Source organism: Mixophyes fleayi, chromosome 4 (genome assembly GCF_038048845.1).
Source record: "Mixophyes fleayi isolate aMixFle1 chromosome 4, aMixFle1.hap1, whole genome shotgun sequence".
NCBI lineage: Eukaryota > Metazoa > Chordata > Amphibia > Anura > Limnodynastidae > Mixophyes > Mixophyes fleayi.
Genome location: NC_134405.1, coordinates 103271684 through 103288786, shown reverse-complemented (window position 1 = coordinate 103288786; position 17103 = coordinate 103271684).

Sequence of the window (17103 nt, the reverse complement as noted above, 5' to 3'; positions counted from 1 at the left end):
CGAAGTCCAATTCAAAGCCAAGGGTCATACACAGGAAATCAGTAGCGGTATTAAAATACAGGAACAGGAACAAGCAGGTCAGCAGACTGGAGCACAGAAGCTATAACCGGCAATGAGACAGCAGACCTCATTGCCTTAAATACAGACACAGACCAATCAGCAGTGGAACACACTCCTGCAGAGTAATTACAAGAATCCAGCAGGATCAATTAGGGCTTGTCCCTGAGCTACACAGTTGCAGGCTAATGCCTGTTAATCAGCCCCATAGACTGACTATTTATGCGCATGCGCCCGGCTACCAGCACCGCCAGGACGCAGCGCTAGAGAACTAGCGTCCGGCCGTTGCCCTGGTGACGGCCGGACAGGAGGAGGAAATGACGTCCCGGTCGTCAAGGTGACGGCCGGGACGCTGGGGCGCATGAGAAGCGAGCCGCTGCTGCCGTGAGTACCGCCGCGGTTCGTGACAGTACCCCCCCCCCCCCTTGAGGAGGGGTCAAGGAACCCCGACACCCAGGTATTCTTGGAAATTTCCTGAAGAACTCCTTCAGTTGTTTGGGAGCATGGAGTTGTCTCCGCGGAACCCAAGAGCGTTCTTCTAACCCACGGTTCCTCCACTGTACTAGGAAGTGCACCTGCCCTTGCACTTTTTTAGAATCAAGGATTCTTTGAACCACGAACCTTTGTGGCCCGCTGGAACCTCTCCCAGGCACACTAGAAGACTGGGCTTGACCAGGGTATAGTACCGGCTTCAACAGCGAACAGTGAAACGTGTTGGGGATCCTCAACAAGCCCGGAATTTTTAACCTAAATGCGACGGGATTCACCTGCTTGATGATGAGAAACGGCCCGATGAACTTAGGACCCAACTTCTTACAAGGCTGTTTGAGCCTGATATTTTTTGTAGACAGCCACACTTTCTGGCCAACCTTAAGGGAGCAGATGGTACGGTGTAGGTCCGATTTTTTTTTTGCAACAAGTGAGGCTTGTCTGAATGATGAGTGTGCTTTCCTCCAGATAACTCTGAGATCCCTGGCAGTGGAGATGATCTCCCGGATACCAACGGACTGAAGTGAATACAAGGAGTTATATCTGGGGTGAAAACCGTAATTACAAAAAAACTGAGAAATTTTGGTAGATGAGTGACAGGAGTTGTTACAGGCAAATTCCGCCTAGGGCAACAAGGAGGACCAGTTATCATGGAATTCTGATGTGTAGCATCTTAAAAATTGCTCTAGGGTCTGGTTAACCCTTTCGGTTTGCCCGTTAGACTGAGGGTGGTATGCGGATGACAAGCTGACTTTAATTCCGAGTAGGGTACAGAAGGATCTCCAGAATTGTGCAATGAATTGTGATCAACGATCGAAAACGATATCAGAAGGAAGTCCATGGAGACGGAAAATATGTTGTATGAAGAGAATGGCTAGATCTCGAGCAGTAGGAAGCCGGGTTAGTGGAATGAAATGTGCCATTTTGCTGAAGCTGTCTACCACAACCCAAATGGTATTGTGTCCCGCAGAAGGTGGTAAATCAACGATAAAGTCCATGGACAAATGTGTCCAAGGTTTTGCAGGTGCGGTCAACGGAACCAACTGACCTACTGGGCAAGTCCTGGGAACTTTGTTCCTGGCACAAACTTCCCAAGACAAGACGTGACTCTTGATGTCGGCAGACAGTGATGGCCACCATACAGTACGGGAAAGGATTTCCAACGTTTTGAAGACTCCAGGGTGTCCTGCAGACTGACTATTGTGTGCCTCGGCAAGGACTGTTTTTCTTAAATGAACAGGAACAAACAGGCATCCTACCGGAGTATTGTGAGGAGCCAACCTCTGGAAACTTTGTAAGGTACAGCTCAAATCTTGAGTTAATCCGGCATGGATTATAGACACAGGAACAATAGGTTCTGGGCTAGTGACCGGAGCATGATGTGCCAGGAAACTGCTGGACAGAGCGTCCGCTTGAATATTTTTAGAACCAGGACGATAGGTGATAATAAAGTTAAACCGAGTGAAGAACAGTGACCAACGAGCCTGTCGGGGGTTCAGACGTTTGGCTGACTGTATATATTGCAGATTCTTATGATCCGTTATAACGGAGATCTGGTGTGCAGCGCCTTCCAACCAGTGTCGCCATTCTTCAAAGGCCCATTTAAATGCCAGCAGTTCTCAGTTTCCCACGTCATAGTTGGTTTCTGCTGAGGAAAACTGACGGGAAAAAAAGGCACATGGATGTAAGCGGTGGGTCTGGGGATCTTTTTGTGACAAGATAGCCCCAGCACCGACGTCAGAGGCATCTACCTCAAGAATAAACGGTACCTTAGGATCTGGGTGTCTGAGGACCTGAGCAGACACAAAAGCTTTCTTCAGGGTTTCGAATGCAGTTCTTGCCTGTTGTGACCAAACAGCTGGATCACCTCCTTTACGGGTCAAAGTGACGATGGGAGCCACGATATCCGCAAAGCCACCAATAAACCTCCTGTAATAATTGGCGAATCCCAGTAACCTCTGGACCGCCTTGAGGTTATTCGGTTGTACCCAGTCTAGGATTGCTTGGACCTTGGTTGGGTCCATAGAGATTCCCTCCAAGGAGATTATATAACCAAGAAAGGATACCTTCTGAACCTCAAACTCACATTTTTCGAGTTTAGCATAGAGATGATGTTTTCTCAACTTTTGTAAAACTTGTCTGACATGACCCTGGTGTACTGACAACGAGTCCGAATATATGAGGATGTCGTCCAAGTAAACCACAACGAAATGTCCCAGAAACTCACATAGTACTTCGTTAATCCTGAAATACTGCAGGGGCGTTACTCAGACCAAACGGCATGACCAAATATTCATAGTGGCCAGAGAGCGTATTGAATGCCGTCTTCCACTCATCACCTGCTCTAATACGTATGAGGTTATATGCACCCCGGAGATCAATTTTGGTGAAGACTGTTGCACCTCTTAGTTGATCGAACAATACAGAGATGAGAGGAAGTGGATAGGAGTTTTTAACTGTGATGAGGTTCAATCCTCTGTAGTCAATACAGGGTCTTAGCCCTCCGTCTTTTTTAGATACAAAAAAACAACCAGCTCCTACTAGAGATTTGGACGGCCTGATGAAGCCCTTTTCCAAAGTCTCCTCAATATACTCCTGCATGGACTTGGTCTCGGGAGCTGAGAGGGAATACAGGCGTCCCTTAGGCAACTTGGAACCAGGTATGAGCTCGATAGCGCAGTCGAAGTCACGGTGAGGTGGTAGGGTATCCGCCGCTCTCTTGGAAAACACGTCCCAGAAGTCGTGGTATTGTGAGGGAAGTTGCTCCGGAATAGACTGGATCACCCGCAGCGGTAGTGACAAATAGGACTGTTCACAATAAGAACTCCAGTGGACAATTTCTCCTTTTATCCAGTCCACTACAGGGTTATGCCGGGAAAGCCATGGGTGACCCAGGATCAAGGGCACCGATGAGCAATCAATAAGGAGGAAGGTTATTGATTCTGAATGGAGGGCTCCGATATTCAACTGTAGTGGCGGGGTCTCCCAGGAAATCTTGCCACCGGGTAACGGAGCTCCATCTAAACCACAGACAGTAACAGCAGACTTGAGTCTTACCATTGGAATTTCAGCAGCGCGGGCGAACCCGATGTCAAGGAAGTTGCCCGCAGCTCCACTGTCAATGAAGGCTGCCAGGTCCATGGAACGGGTATTGAACGTGAGCTGCGCAGGGATCAATACGGCATTTTTCGGGGAGACAATTTGCAGACCTAGGTGAACTTTCACCTCGTTCCCTAGGCATGCTCTTTTCCTGGCTTATTTGGGCAGGAACGGGAGAAATGGCCTCTTGTGCCACAATAAAGACATAGACCTTGTGATCGTCTCCTGTCTCTTTCCTCAGGGGAAAGGCGATATGCTCCTAATTGCATCAGTTCCTCACCATCCGTGGAAACAGGAACGAAGGCGGATGGAGGTGATGAGGTCTCCTTTTCAGTTTTCCGCTCTTTAAACCTCCTGTCAATTTTAATGGAGTGGTGCATCAGATCCTCCAGAGAGCTAGGAGATGGGTATTGCACCAAAGAATCTTTGATCTGTTCCGATAGGCCGAGACGGAACTGACTACGTAAGGCGGGGTCGTTCCATCCACTATCAGGTGACCATCTACGGAATTCAGCGCAGTATTCTTCTGCCGACCGCCGGCCTTGTTTCAAGGCCCGTAGATGAGCTTCCGCGGAGGCAACTCAATCCGGGTCATCATACAGTAGACCCAATGCCTCAAAGAAAGAGTCTACGGACTGCATGGCAGGACTGGTCTGTGGCAAAGAAAAGGCCCAGTACTGGGGGTCACCTTGTAGGAGGGAAATGATGATCCCGACTCTTTGATGCTCTGACCCGGAGGAACGGGGTCTCAACCGGAAATGGAGCTTGCAGCTTTCCCTGAAATTCCGGAACAGAGATCTATTTCCAGAGAAGCAATCCGGCAAATTCATCTTAGGTTCACAGGAGGAACTTGGAGTGGGTTGAGAAGTTTTTACGGCTTCTTCTTGAACAGACAGACACTCAGCCAATCCCTGGATCATCTGATACAAGGACTCAACATGGGCTGCTAAGGCTTGTGCCATTGACGGTGTGGATCCGCTTCCATCCATCGCAACCTCGTCTCAGTGTGTGGGCCGGTTATAATGTTAGGAACCCCTCCAGCCGGCACAACACAACCCGGAATCTACTCTGCCAATCAGGTGTTCACTGGAGCCCCTGATGGTGAGGACAGACTGGGCCGCAGACTGACAGAGGGTCGTGAAGTGTGTACCGGCTGGGGAGAACCCAGGCAAGCGGAGTGAGGTCCTGGCAGAGGTCAAGGGCCGGCAGCAGACAACAGTATCAGTAAGCAAGCTGAGGTCAGGGGTCACAGGCGGATAGCAGAAACGGTAAACAGGCCAGAGATTAGGGTCACAGGAAACACAAGCGAAGTCCAATTCAAAGCCAAGGGTCATACACGGGAAATCAGTAGCGGTATCAAAATACAGGAACAGGAACAAGCAGGTCAGCAGACTGGAGCACAGAAGCTATAACCGGCAATGAGGCAGCAGACCTCATTGCCTTAAATACAGACACAGACCAATCAGCAGTGGAACACACTCCTGCAGAGTAATTACAAGAATCCAGCAGGACCAATCAGGGCTTGTCCCTGAGCTACACAGTTGCAGGCTAATGCCTGTTAATCAGCCCCATAGACTGACTATTTATGCGCATGCGCCCGGCTACCAGCACCGCCGGGACGCAGCGCTAGTGAACTAGCGTCCGGCCGTTGCCCTGGTGACGGCCGGACAGGAGGAGGAAATTACGTCCCAGGCGTCAAGGTGACAGCCGGGACGCTGGGGCGCATGAGAAGCGAGCCGCGGCGGCTGTGAGTACCGCCGCGGCTCGTGACACATAGGAGGTCCATCCTGTGATAATATCTGATGAGAAGAAATTTTCTGTAGTGTGTACCCATGTTGCTACCGTACACTTACCACTAGTTTTAGGTCAAATGCAAAAATTCTGTCGCTTTCACTTACACAAGCTCACTCACTGGTTGAAGTGGAAATTTAGAAGTGTCGTTATGGTAAATATAAATGAATGGCGGGGGGCCGCCATTTTAACACTATTTAGTAAACTACAAACACATATTAAGTGATATTACGTGATATACAAAAAAGCAGCATAAGATTTTTTTTAAACACATTATGTATTTATGTATTCAACTATTTGTGGTAACAACAGACAGTTGATACAACACTTTTGTCTAGTTAATTTAGAAAACTGGAGGATTGCTTGCTGATTTTGGCTTTACTCAGCAGAGAGGTGCGGAGTCTAATGTGCCTCTTGTCTTCGCCAGGGACCCCCGCAAGCAGAGTTTGGGCTTAGCTGTGGGAGACGCTCAGGTTACGGTCCTCAAAAAGTAATCAACGAGGCAGTTAGATGGAAGAGTGTGTCAGGCAATCTGGGTCAAAGCTACACTGGCAAGAGAAGTACAGAGGGAAGATCCATAGTCAGGCAACCTGAGGTCAAAACACAGGAGTATGAGCCGAGTCGGCCAGCGTACAGCCGGAGATTGTGCACGTTATTGCCGAGCAACCAGACGCAGGCGCGTCTAAATAGGCAGGCGTCTGTCACTCTGTGGAAGTGAACACACAGGGATGGCGCCTGACAACTTCACTCTGAATTGTTTTTCTGTTTTACCCTAAATACACCTTATTTATCTTGTTTGCATCTGACTTCTTGATTATATACTTACATACAGTTAAGTCCATATATATTTGGACACTGGCACAATTGTTTATTATTTTAGCTGTTTAGCAAAACATATTCTAGTTACAGTTATGTACTGAATGTGGGCCTAAAGTGTAGACTATCAGCTTTAATTTGAGGGTATTCACATCCAAATTTGAAGACGTGTTTAAGATTTACAACAGTTTAATATGTAGCCCCCTCTTTTTCAAGGGACCAAAAGTAATTGAACAACTGACTTAAAAGCTGTTCCATGGACAGGTGTGGGCTATTCCTTCATTATTTCTTTATCAATTAAGCAGGCAAAAAGTAGCGGCTATAGATGTGAGCTTCCAGAACAGGAGACAAAGGTCTTCGCCTATAGCAGTCGCCTTTCCCATATATCTTTATATGCTCACAGACACTTGGATACCCCCCAGGTCTTAAGTTCTTGTGTAGTGGAAGCTTATATGCTATACCACAGCTGGTAAATAGGAGGCAGTAGCCAAAGATAGGAGCGGATAGTCAGAGGCAGTCCGGGGTCAGGGGTCCGTAGCAAGTAGAGAGGTTAGAAACAGGCCATAGGGTCAGGGCTGGCAGCGAGCAGGATGGTTGGAGGTACAAGCCAGACATCAGGGCAACCAGAAACAAGCAAATTCCATAAACAGGTTAGAGGGTCACAATAGAGGCCCAACAGAAATTCCAGCAATTATTAGCAGTAAATTAGCCACAGGAGGGTAATGATAAGGAATTAATTAGACGACATCTGCACGCGCTGTCTCTAATGCCGGGACGAGGCACTGTCAAGCAGAGCGTCCCAGCCGTTGCCATGGTGATGGCCGGGACAAGGAAGCAGAAAGTGGCATCCCGGCTGTTGCTATGACAGCCAGGAAGCGAGTAGGAGAATCAAGCTGTGGGTCGCTGCTGCTCATAACAGTCCAAAGACCTGTTGCTCAACCTCTCTCATTACCATCTTGCATATATATTTACAGGAATTTTCTAGAGCAACTTTCTGGAATGCTTTACCTTGCTTAAACTGCCCCCAAGCTTCTTAATCTTTAAATAGTGACAGAAAACTTCTCCATTCACAGAACCTTACCCTGGCTCCTCATAATCTGCCATCCTCCTTTACAGGTCCCCAGGGCCATCTTAACAACATTATGGGCCCCCGGGCAAAGCAGTGCATCGGGGCCCATATATATATATATATATATATATATATATATATATATATATATATATATATATATATATATATATATATATATATATATATATATATATATAGAGAGAGAGAGAGAGAGATAGAGATACAGATACAGATATAGATATAGATATAGAGAGATAGAGATAGAGATAGATAGATGTACTTGCTCAGTGACCCATGTAGGTTTTTTTTGCAGGTTTTTTTTCTTTTGCAGGATTATTTATTCTCATTAAGAGCCCTGCCTATGGGGCTCCCTTGCCTGTGGGGCCCCCGGGCACCTGCCCATCGTGCCCAATGGAAAAGATGGCCCTGCAGGTCCCCTTACTAGCTTCCGAATGTACTTACCCCCACCTTGTGTTTCACTTGTTTCCCCTTTTCCCTTTAGGCTGTTAGCTCTTATGAGCAGTGGCCTCTTCAGTTGGTATATCACTATGTATAATGTTGGCCAGGGCCAGACTGGGACTAACAATCAGCCCTGGCAATTAAAGTACACTGGCCCACCTCAGTACCAGCAGGAAAGAAACTTTGTGCCGCACCAAAAAGGGCAATAACACATTGTGTTGTGGGTGTGGCCAACATGGGGCAATGATACATACAGTAAAATAAAACATTACATTTATCATAGACAAATCCCCCCAGCACACTGCTATAGCCAGCAACAGATCTGCTATTTCTACTGTAGATAAAAATGCAAAAGTCTTAGTTGCACACATTTGCAAATGTATGTTGAAGCCACCCACCACGCCAAGGTGCTTTTGCTAATAGGGTGGTCCTACTCTAAACAATGAGAGTCCCATATATTTGGGCCATACATATGTGTTTTTAAATTGAGAGCTAACTTACCAAAGAGGTACCCCAGAAGCCTCCAAGTAGCAATCCACATATGTATGGCCCAAATATATGGGACTCACATTATCATCACAGACTATTAATTCATCTCCGCTGGAATCCGCCATTAGAGAAGTGTCAGTTCTTGGATGTATTTGCCTGTAAAGGCCTTCCTAGAAATGTGGAAAAGATAATGTTCATCAGAATGAACTACATCTTCCACGATCACTGACAAGGTTCTCGGCTGTGCTGAAAACTCTTTCTGAGTACACACTGGAGGGTGGGCAGCTTAGGTATTGCTAAGCAAGTTTGTACATGGGTTTCCAAATAGCTTGTTTTTCCACCCAGGTTCGATTTCAATTAACTCTTGAAAATAATCCTTCACCATCCTTTGCAGAAAATACAGCTTTTTTTATAAGGGGGTATGAGAGACCCCAAACAAACACTTTGCAGTGCAAATTCAGAAAAATACTGTGCTATATTAGGAGTTCAGCACTCAGACAATTCAGCTTTGCTAGAAGGGAGTATATGACATCCCAAATATTTTGTAGTGCAAATTCAGAAAAATGCCTGCTCTATACTGTGACCTAACCCTTCTCTGTCCCTCTCTCAAATGGCGCTAGATCGTCGTGGAGGCGGGTATTTATTGATTCTAAAACTCGCGAGAACAGAGATCCGATGACGTCACAATGAAGTTTTGCCTCGTTTTGGAATCCGAACAGGCGCGAAAGTACAGAGTCGACTCGGCTCGGTACTCTGATGTATGCTTTTCATATACTTTCAGCCAAATACTGCAGTGATCTGGCTGGATGGTAAGCGACAAAGCAATGACTCAAACACACGGCAGTTTCCACCACATCTAGGACACATTGGCACACAGCAGTGGCAGAAAAGAAAAGTGGGGCAAGATGGAAGTGTCCTTGGATAATGAAACCAGTTATGGTTCATTGGATCACTCCACCTGTTTCTTGGATAAGTGAAGTAATTCTACAGCTAATACATGGCAACCATCGCTCCACCTGTTTCTTGGATAACGGAGGTAATTCTACAGCTAATACATGGCAATGATCGGTCCACCTGTTTCTTGGATAACGGAGGTAATTCTACAGGTAATACATGGCAACGAGCGCTGACCCCCCAGGATGCGTGCTTTTATCAGACACACACCAATCCAGGATTCCAGTGTTCCCTCTAAGCTGAGCAACCTGGAAATGATAGAGTTAAACCTGTATCTTACTAGGAAACATCCTACAGATTGTGAATGCAAACCTTTCGGGTGGAGCTCTCATTAGACCTTTTAACTCTTTCCTTTCCAGATTGCTCAGCTTAGAGGGAACACTGGTGCCAGACAATGCACTAAAAAGAGCCATTGAAATTCATAGCAAAAAGCCAGTTCATCAGTGAGCTTCGAATCAGCCCCAATTCCCACAAAATTATAATCTAGTTAGGTACCTTTCGTGTAAAGTGCTGATTACAAACACAACAAAACACGTGTGGGAGAATGTGGCCTCTAGGAGGCTGACTAATAGACACAAAGACATTGCATGGATGGCTATCCAAGGATGTCTGCCTCTCAGGACATTCATGCACTCCCGGAACCTGTACCATATGTCCACTGCCCCTTCTGCATCACCAGAAGGGAAACAGCACAGAGGTTTTTTTGGGACTGCCCCACTGCACAGGCACTGTTGGATGCCTTGGAACATGAACATAAGGACAGTGTGCCCAAAACTTGCCTTTCATACCATTCTGTATTTTATGGATTATTTCCTGGGACCCACATCATTGGGGCAATCCAGGAGGCCTGGAGCCTAATGAACTGCTTTAAGGACGCTATTTGGCTTGCCAGGAATCGCCTCATCTTGAAAAGGGAGAAGATGACCATCCAGGACTGTCGCAGGCTGATCCACAGCCTACTAAGAGACTATAACACGATTGACAGTTCTGAGTAAGAGGAAGATGATTAATTTTCTGTCTCCCCCTATGTGTCTGTTTATTCAATATAACACTGTAGAATTTGCCTGCAAATTCTACAGACAAGCCTGCTTGTCTTCCTCTTCATCATTGACTGTTAGCAATGAAGCACTCATCTTTGGGTGTATATTAGACCCTACACTTATTAGTGCAAATTCAGAAAAATACAGTTTAATCACTGCTAGGCCCTCCTTAAACAAGCTAACAATGGGCTTGTTAGAGTAATGGCAGAAACACACATCAGTGCCAGAAAAGATCAATGGTGCAAGATGAAATTGTCCTTGGGTCCCACCCACCCATATGTTGGATCTTACTAAGGACATGCACACTTTAACAAGCCAAGCACTTCAGCGACAAGGGCTGCCACTTTTGTGGCTGAAGTGCTTGGTTTGTTTGGGCCCCCACTAAACCAGCTATCAATGCCTTAAAGGCATGTTAGACCAACAGTGCTGTGAAATGAATTCTACACTGTCAAGATGTTGTCGTCATCATCTTCCGATTCATCACCACCCTCATCAGTGTGTTCATCATTATCACAGACTATTAATTCATCTCCGCTGGAATCCGCCATTAGAGAAGTTTCAGTTCTTGGATGTATTTGCCGGTAAAGGCCTTCCTCGTGGAAGATGTAGTTCATTTTGATGAACATTATCTTTTCCACACTTTTTGGAAGTAACCTCCTATGTCGATCACTGACAAGCTTCTCGGCTGTGCTGAAAACTCTTTCTGAGTACACACTGGAGGGTGGGCAGCTTAGGAATTGCAAAGTAAGTTTGTACATGGGTTTCCAAATGGCTTGTTTTTCCACCCAGTATGGAAAGGGACTGTCAGACATTTCGATTTCAATTAACTCTTGAAAATAATCCTCCACCATCCTTTGCAGAAAATACAGCTTTTTTATAAGGGGGTATATGAGATCCCAAACACTTTGCATTGCAAATTCAGAAAAATACAGTTTAATCCCTGCTAGGCCCTCCCTAAACAATACAGTGCTATATTAGAATTTCAGCACTCACAAAATACAGCTTTTTTAGAAGGGGTATACGACACCCCAAAAACTTTGTAGTGCAAATTCAGAAAAATGCCTGCTCTATACTGTGACCTAACCCTTCGCTGTCCCTCTCTCAAATGGTGCTAGATCACTGTGGAGGCGGGTATTTATGGATTCTAAAACTCGCGAGAACCCAGGTCCGACGACGTTACGATGACGTTTTGGAATCCGAATAGGTGCGAGAGTACCGAGCTGACTCGGCTCGGTACTCGGATCCCCGAGCTGACTCGGCTCGGTACTCGGTACCCCGAAGTTCGGGTGGGTTTGGTTTCAAGGAAACCGAGCCCGCCCATCTCTAGTATAGAGGCGATCAGGTAGACGAGTTGTGGTATAGATTAAATCTAGGTATATCCGACGGTTTCGCCTATTGTTACGAGCTGCGGCGGTGCCCAGCCGCCGCGACCCCCTTACCTCCGTCCCTGCCGTCGCTATGACGACCGGGACGTCACTTCCGGGGGCTCGTCCCGGCCGTTGCCTAGGCAACGGTCGGGACGCTGAGAGAGAGTGAGAGCGCCGCTTCCCAGCAAAGGAGAACTGCTGGGCACGTGCACAGACAAGCCTGTGGGCTAATTAATGCAGGGCTGTAGTTACAGGCATTAGCCTGCAACGGTGGGTGTCTGACAGGGTCTAGCCCTGATTAGTCTGGAGCCAGATTGCTGATTAGTCATCAGGGGTGCAGGCAAGCTCTGATTGGCTCATCTGTGTATTTAAGGCAATGAGGTCTGCTGCCTCATTGCCGGTTATAGCTTCTGTGTTCCAGTCTGCTGACCTGCTTGTTCCTGCTCTAGTCTTCTGAGACCATGTCTGATTTACTGTGTATGACCTTTTGGCTTTGAACTGACTTCGCTCGTGTATCCTGTGACCCTGATCCCTGGCCTGTTTATCGTTTCTGCTATCCGCCTGTGACCCCTGACCTCAGCTTGTTTACTGATACCGCTGTCTGCTGCCAGCCCTTGACTTCTGCGTGGACCTTACTCCGCTTGCCTGGGTTCTCCCCAGCCGGTACACACTTCACAACCCTCTGTCAGTCTGGAGCCCAGTCTGTCCCCACCATCAGGGGCTCCCGTGAACACCTGACTGGCAGAGTAGATTCCAGGTTGTGTTGTGCCGGATGGAGGGGTTCCTAACACCTATATGCTTCTTCAGGGATATGTGTTACTGCTGCATTACTGTTATTTCAGGATGGCAATGTTCAATAAGAAAAACTAGTAAAGAAAAACTATGTCTTTGCTTTTAGTTCCGCTACACATGCCTGAACCAGCTGGCCGGTTCACTTATGCACTCAGACAGGCCTGGCGAAGACGTAAGTTGGTCCTTACTGTTCCAGGCCAGTTTCGCTGAGGGAGCTGATTATCGGTTCGGCTTCTCTTCGAATAATTCATTGATAAATTGAGGCGATAGACCCATTCTTTTGTAAGAAGGCCGCATTGTCTGCCAAGCAAATATCTAGGTGCACAACCACTTTCCAACTCATGGAGTTGCCTTGAAATATTTATCTTCGCCTAAATTTACAAACTTGTAGAGTCACAGGTAAATGTGCATGTTGGAAATAAACTGTTAAAGACCAAGCAACTAAAGCTTTCAAGCCCCCCCCCCCTTCATTTATTTAAACACCATTCCCCAAGGCACCTACCCATAACAAGCATTGCATTGCTGCAGAAGTGTATGACAACACAAAACAGCATTTGCATCATACTAGCCTTAACACATAGTGGAAATGTTGCTATAGGTAACCAATCAGATTCTAACTGTCATTTTGTAGAATGTGCTAAATAAATGATAACTAGTATGATTGGTTGCTATAGACAACAACTCCACTTTTTCAAACTCGCAGTTTAGTAAGTATACCCTATAGACTTAACACACAGACATGGACATAGAACATCCAAATCAAGAAAAAAAGAAAAGAAAAAAAAAAGTCCATGGCTTTTTTTTTTTCTTAAACAAAATTATTGCGGGGGGGGGGGGGGGGAAGAGAAAATTTTGTATTTCAATAAGATCAACATATTTTCTGAAATACACTGAGGCGCTGTGCTCTTTGTGATGATCTGATTGGCTACATGTACCTCTATCTCCACACATTTAAAAATGGAGGGCATAGACATGCAAGAAATGAAGAATTATTATTATAGGTGCTCTGACCATAAACAAGCTGAAAGTTTTTACTGTATTTAAAGTTACACCTATACTGTCAATAATTTGCTCTGTGTCTAATGTAAACAGTGTGAATGTTTACAAATATATTTGTTATAAGATCATAGATCATGCAGTTCCTATAATGATAGCAGTTAGACTAATCTTTTAGGAGAGGTGCCACTAACCACCAGAAATGTGACAATACAATAGTTTGGGGGTGTGGCTTAGTGGTAAGGGATACCGTAGTCACATTTGGGGTGGGTATTACATCATTGTGGTCATGGCCAGGCTTATAAAAAGGACTGAAAATAAGACAGAGTAGGCAGATATCGGACACCATTTTCTGAATTTGCTCTTTTCATGGAGAGCGAATAACTTAAAATTATATCTAGCCAATACATTCTCCTGTGTTAAGTACAATTAAGCAAGGGGAAATGTTACAGTCAATTAAAAATACTTTTACATTATAATTTAAAACTAAAACAGAGGTAATTCAAGTAAAGTGGGTAGCTAGCTAATTCACCATTGGCCAAACTAGAACGTTCTCAAGTTCTCATCAACTGTAAATAACGGAACATCTCTGACAAGCCCTGATTAATAGCACAGAAATGTTTCCTATGTAAAACGTCTAAAGAACACAGCATAGGAGTAAAAGCCTTGAATTAATACAAGACCATGTTGTGTATAGAACGATCCTCCAGAGCGGGATGACAGACCCATCACAGTGAACATTCCTCTGGCTGACCCCTCTTCATTTAGTCTCAGTGCTATAGTAATGGAGCCAGCTGTTCCCTATAGAGCAGGGACAACATGGATGTTTCTTAATCTTTGGGTTTGCACCTGCCTTCTGGTATCGCACAGGGAGTTGGCAACAGCATCCGAATAATCATGTTAAAATTTCATGGGGAAAATGGCCCCAGGTGGTAACAGGATCACTTGTTCTAATTCAACCTCACGCATGTCTGATCTGGCGATCGCAACACCCGCAGTCATTTCTTCATTCACTTGCCATCTTATAGTTTCTGGCATTAACAATTCAATGTAGCATTGGCACAATTCCTCGCTTCAGCATTCTAACTAAATATCGGGTGAATTTACAGCATACAATGTGAATGGGTTAGAGCACTTGTCATTAAAATATGAAATACCCAGGTACATTTCGCCCAGATGCGGGATGATCATCTCTTCTAAGGCAACACATAGACTGTGTGACTTTTCTGTTCTTAGCAGAGTATATACTATGTATCTACTTATATGTGTTACATTGATATAAAAGTTATGTAATAGAAGGTTTCCAAAATTAAAAACCCCATGGGACACTTCTATTTGGGGCACAAAACATAACCATACATCATGCATTAGTGCAAAGCACAAAGAGCTCATGCACACCAGGAATGTGTCAAATGACACACAGAATATCCATGCTGTCCAAGTACAAAACACACATACATCGACGGGCTAACCACGCACCAGATGTCCGCACATCTATACTGCACACACATATGGTGCACCCATTAAACAAATACACACACTGCATTTTGACATATTACTCTCTATTTCCCGCACATTACTTTGTGAGAGCCAGTTTTTAAGCATTTTGTGGTTTCCAGCCTATTACACATGACTGTATCGGCACAGGCCTTTTATTTAGAATTTTATATAACATATTTTCACTTTCAGCTATATTTTCATATTTATATTGTAATCCAATACAATTACAAGGGTTTCAATCAGTGAATTACAGTGGTATCAGCCTAGGTGCTCGTATGCAGCTCACAGTGTCCGTTTAGCCTTCTCTGAATTAGGGAATCAGGGAAGCGTTTATTGTGCATTAGGATGATTATAACTAAAATAGCAGTTTAGCCAATATAGTGTAATATGACACAATAATGTTTTTAGTTTTTATACTATATAATATACAGTTACCTAGCTGAATGTAAACAAAATTACTTTAAACTACTAACTTTATCACTTGTAATGTCATACCACATGCTTTAGAGGCCATACAGTATGTCTCCCTCTGTAGTGTAGCATAATGGGAGTACATAACAGAATGTACACATACCATCAGGTTCTGACAACTTTTACAAGTATATCATCATCATCATTTATTTATATAGCGCCACTGATTCCGGAGCGCTGTGCAGAGAACTCATTCACATCAGTCCCTGCCCCATTGGAGCTTACAGTCTAAATTCCCTAACATACACACACAGACAGATAGAGAGACTAGGGTCAATTCTGATAGCAACCAATTAACCGACTAGTATGTTTTTGGAGTATATTGAGTTATATTGTCTATTTTGATGCATTTGTGAAAAAGTACATTGTTGGGATCAGTTCCATAAAGCTAGTTATTTTAAAATATTTTAAGGGCAGCACAGTGGCTTAGTGGTTAGCACTGCTGCCTCATAGCGCGAGTTTTCTCCCACACTTCAGAAAACGTACTAGTAAGTTAATTGGTGGATATTAAATTGACTGCAGTCTCTCTCAGTCAGTGTGTGTGTATGTTAGGGAATTTAGACTGTAGGCTCCATGGGGCAGGGACTGGTGTGAGTGAGTTCTCTGTATAGCGCTGCAGAATTAGTGGTGTTATATAATTAGCTGGTGATGATCGTTTTTTAGCCAATTGCCTGGCTTCTGGCATATATTGGGAATGGCAGGAGTGAACAGCGTTTTTGAAGAAACACAGCTTGTATTTCAGACACTAAGTAATCTCAGTTCCTTACTTATAATATAACAAAACTATTTGAAAAATGAAAGCTTTTAGGAATAATGTTAAATTCAAAATTGCATGTGCTGTAAATATTGCTATGAGTTTCTTTAAATATTTTATATTAAAATACAAATCTGTTACAAAAAAACAATTACTCAAAGTAGAAAATAATAGTATGCGCAACCAAAGGGCGGTGTCGCAGAGGCGCTTGGGGTCCTAGCGTTCAAATTACTCTGTGCTGACACTCTGAAGTGAATGCATAACGCACCTGTCACATGCTTATACTCTGAATATGCAGAGTGCAACCTTTCTGAAGGGAAGTACTCTCTGTAACAGGGGATGAGCATTCCCCATTTACATCAATATATCAGAACAGAGTAATTTCTGCTTTAGGAACGTTAACACTTTTCTAGCTGGACTTGTGACACGACCCAAAAAGGTCAAATTGTCTTCCTTTTCAATTTTATTAACATTGTTTAAAAATAAACAAAATTAATCAGTGTAACATAAACAATTTTTTTTATTAATACAAAAAAATGTACATAGGTTATACAAAAGGTATTGCAGCTATTGTGGAAACACTTTAAATAACTAGCAAAATACAGTATATCTTTAAGACTTTGAAATTGCATTTTTTTTTAGAATTCTGAATAAAACTGGACCACTTACTAATGAGTTAAACATAGAATACTGTTCAATGCGACAAATGTCATATCTATTCAATATTTATACAAAAAAAATAAGATAATGGTCTTTTATTAATATTTTTTGTTATAACATAGCCAGTAGCAAGACATTATTCACCTATGTGCTCATTCACAAGGCTGCAATGTTGTAAACACTATTCTAATGCAGGAATGTGACAGAACTGAAATCCAGATAACAACCTTCATAAGGATAAGATTTATTCTTATTTTATCATCTAAGCTATACAACATAGACCCAAATGGTCTAATT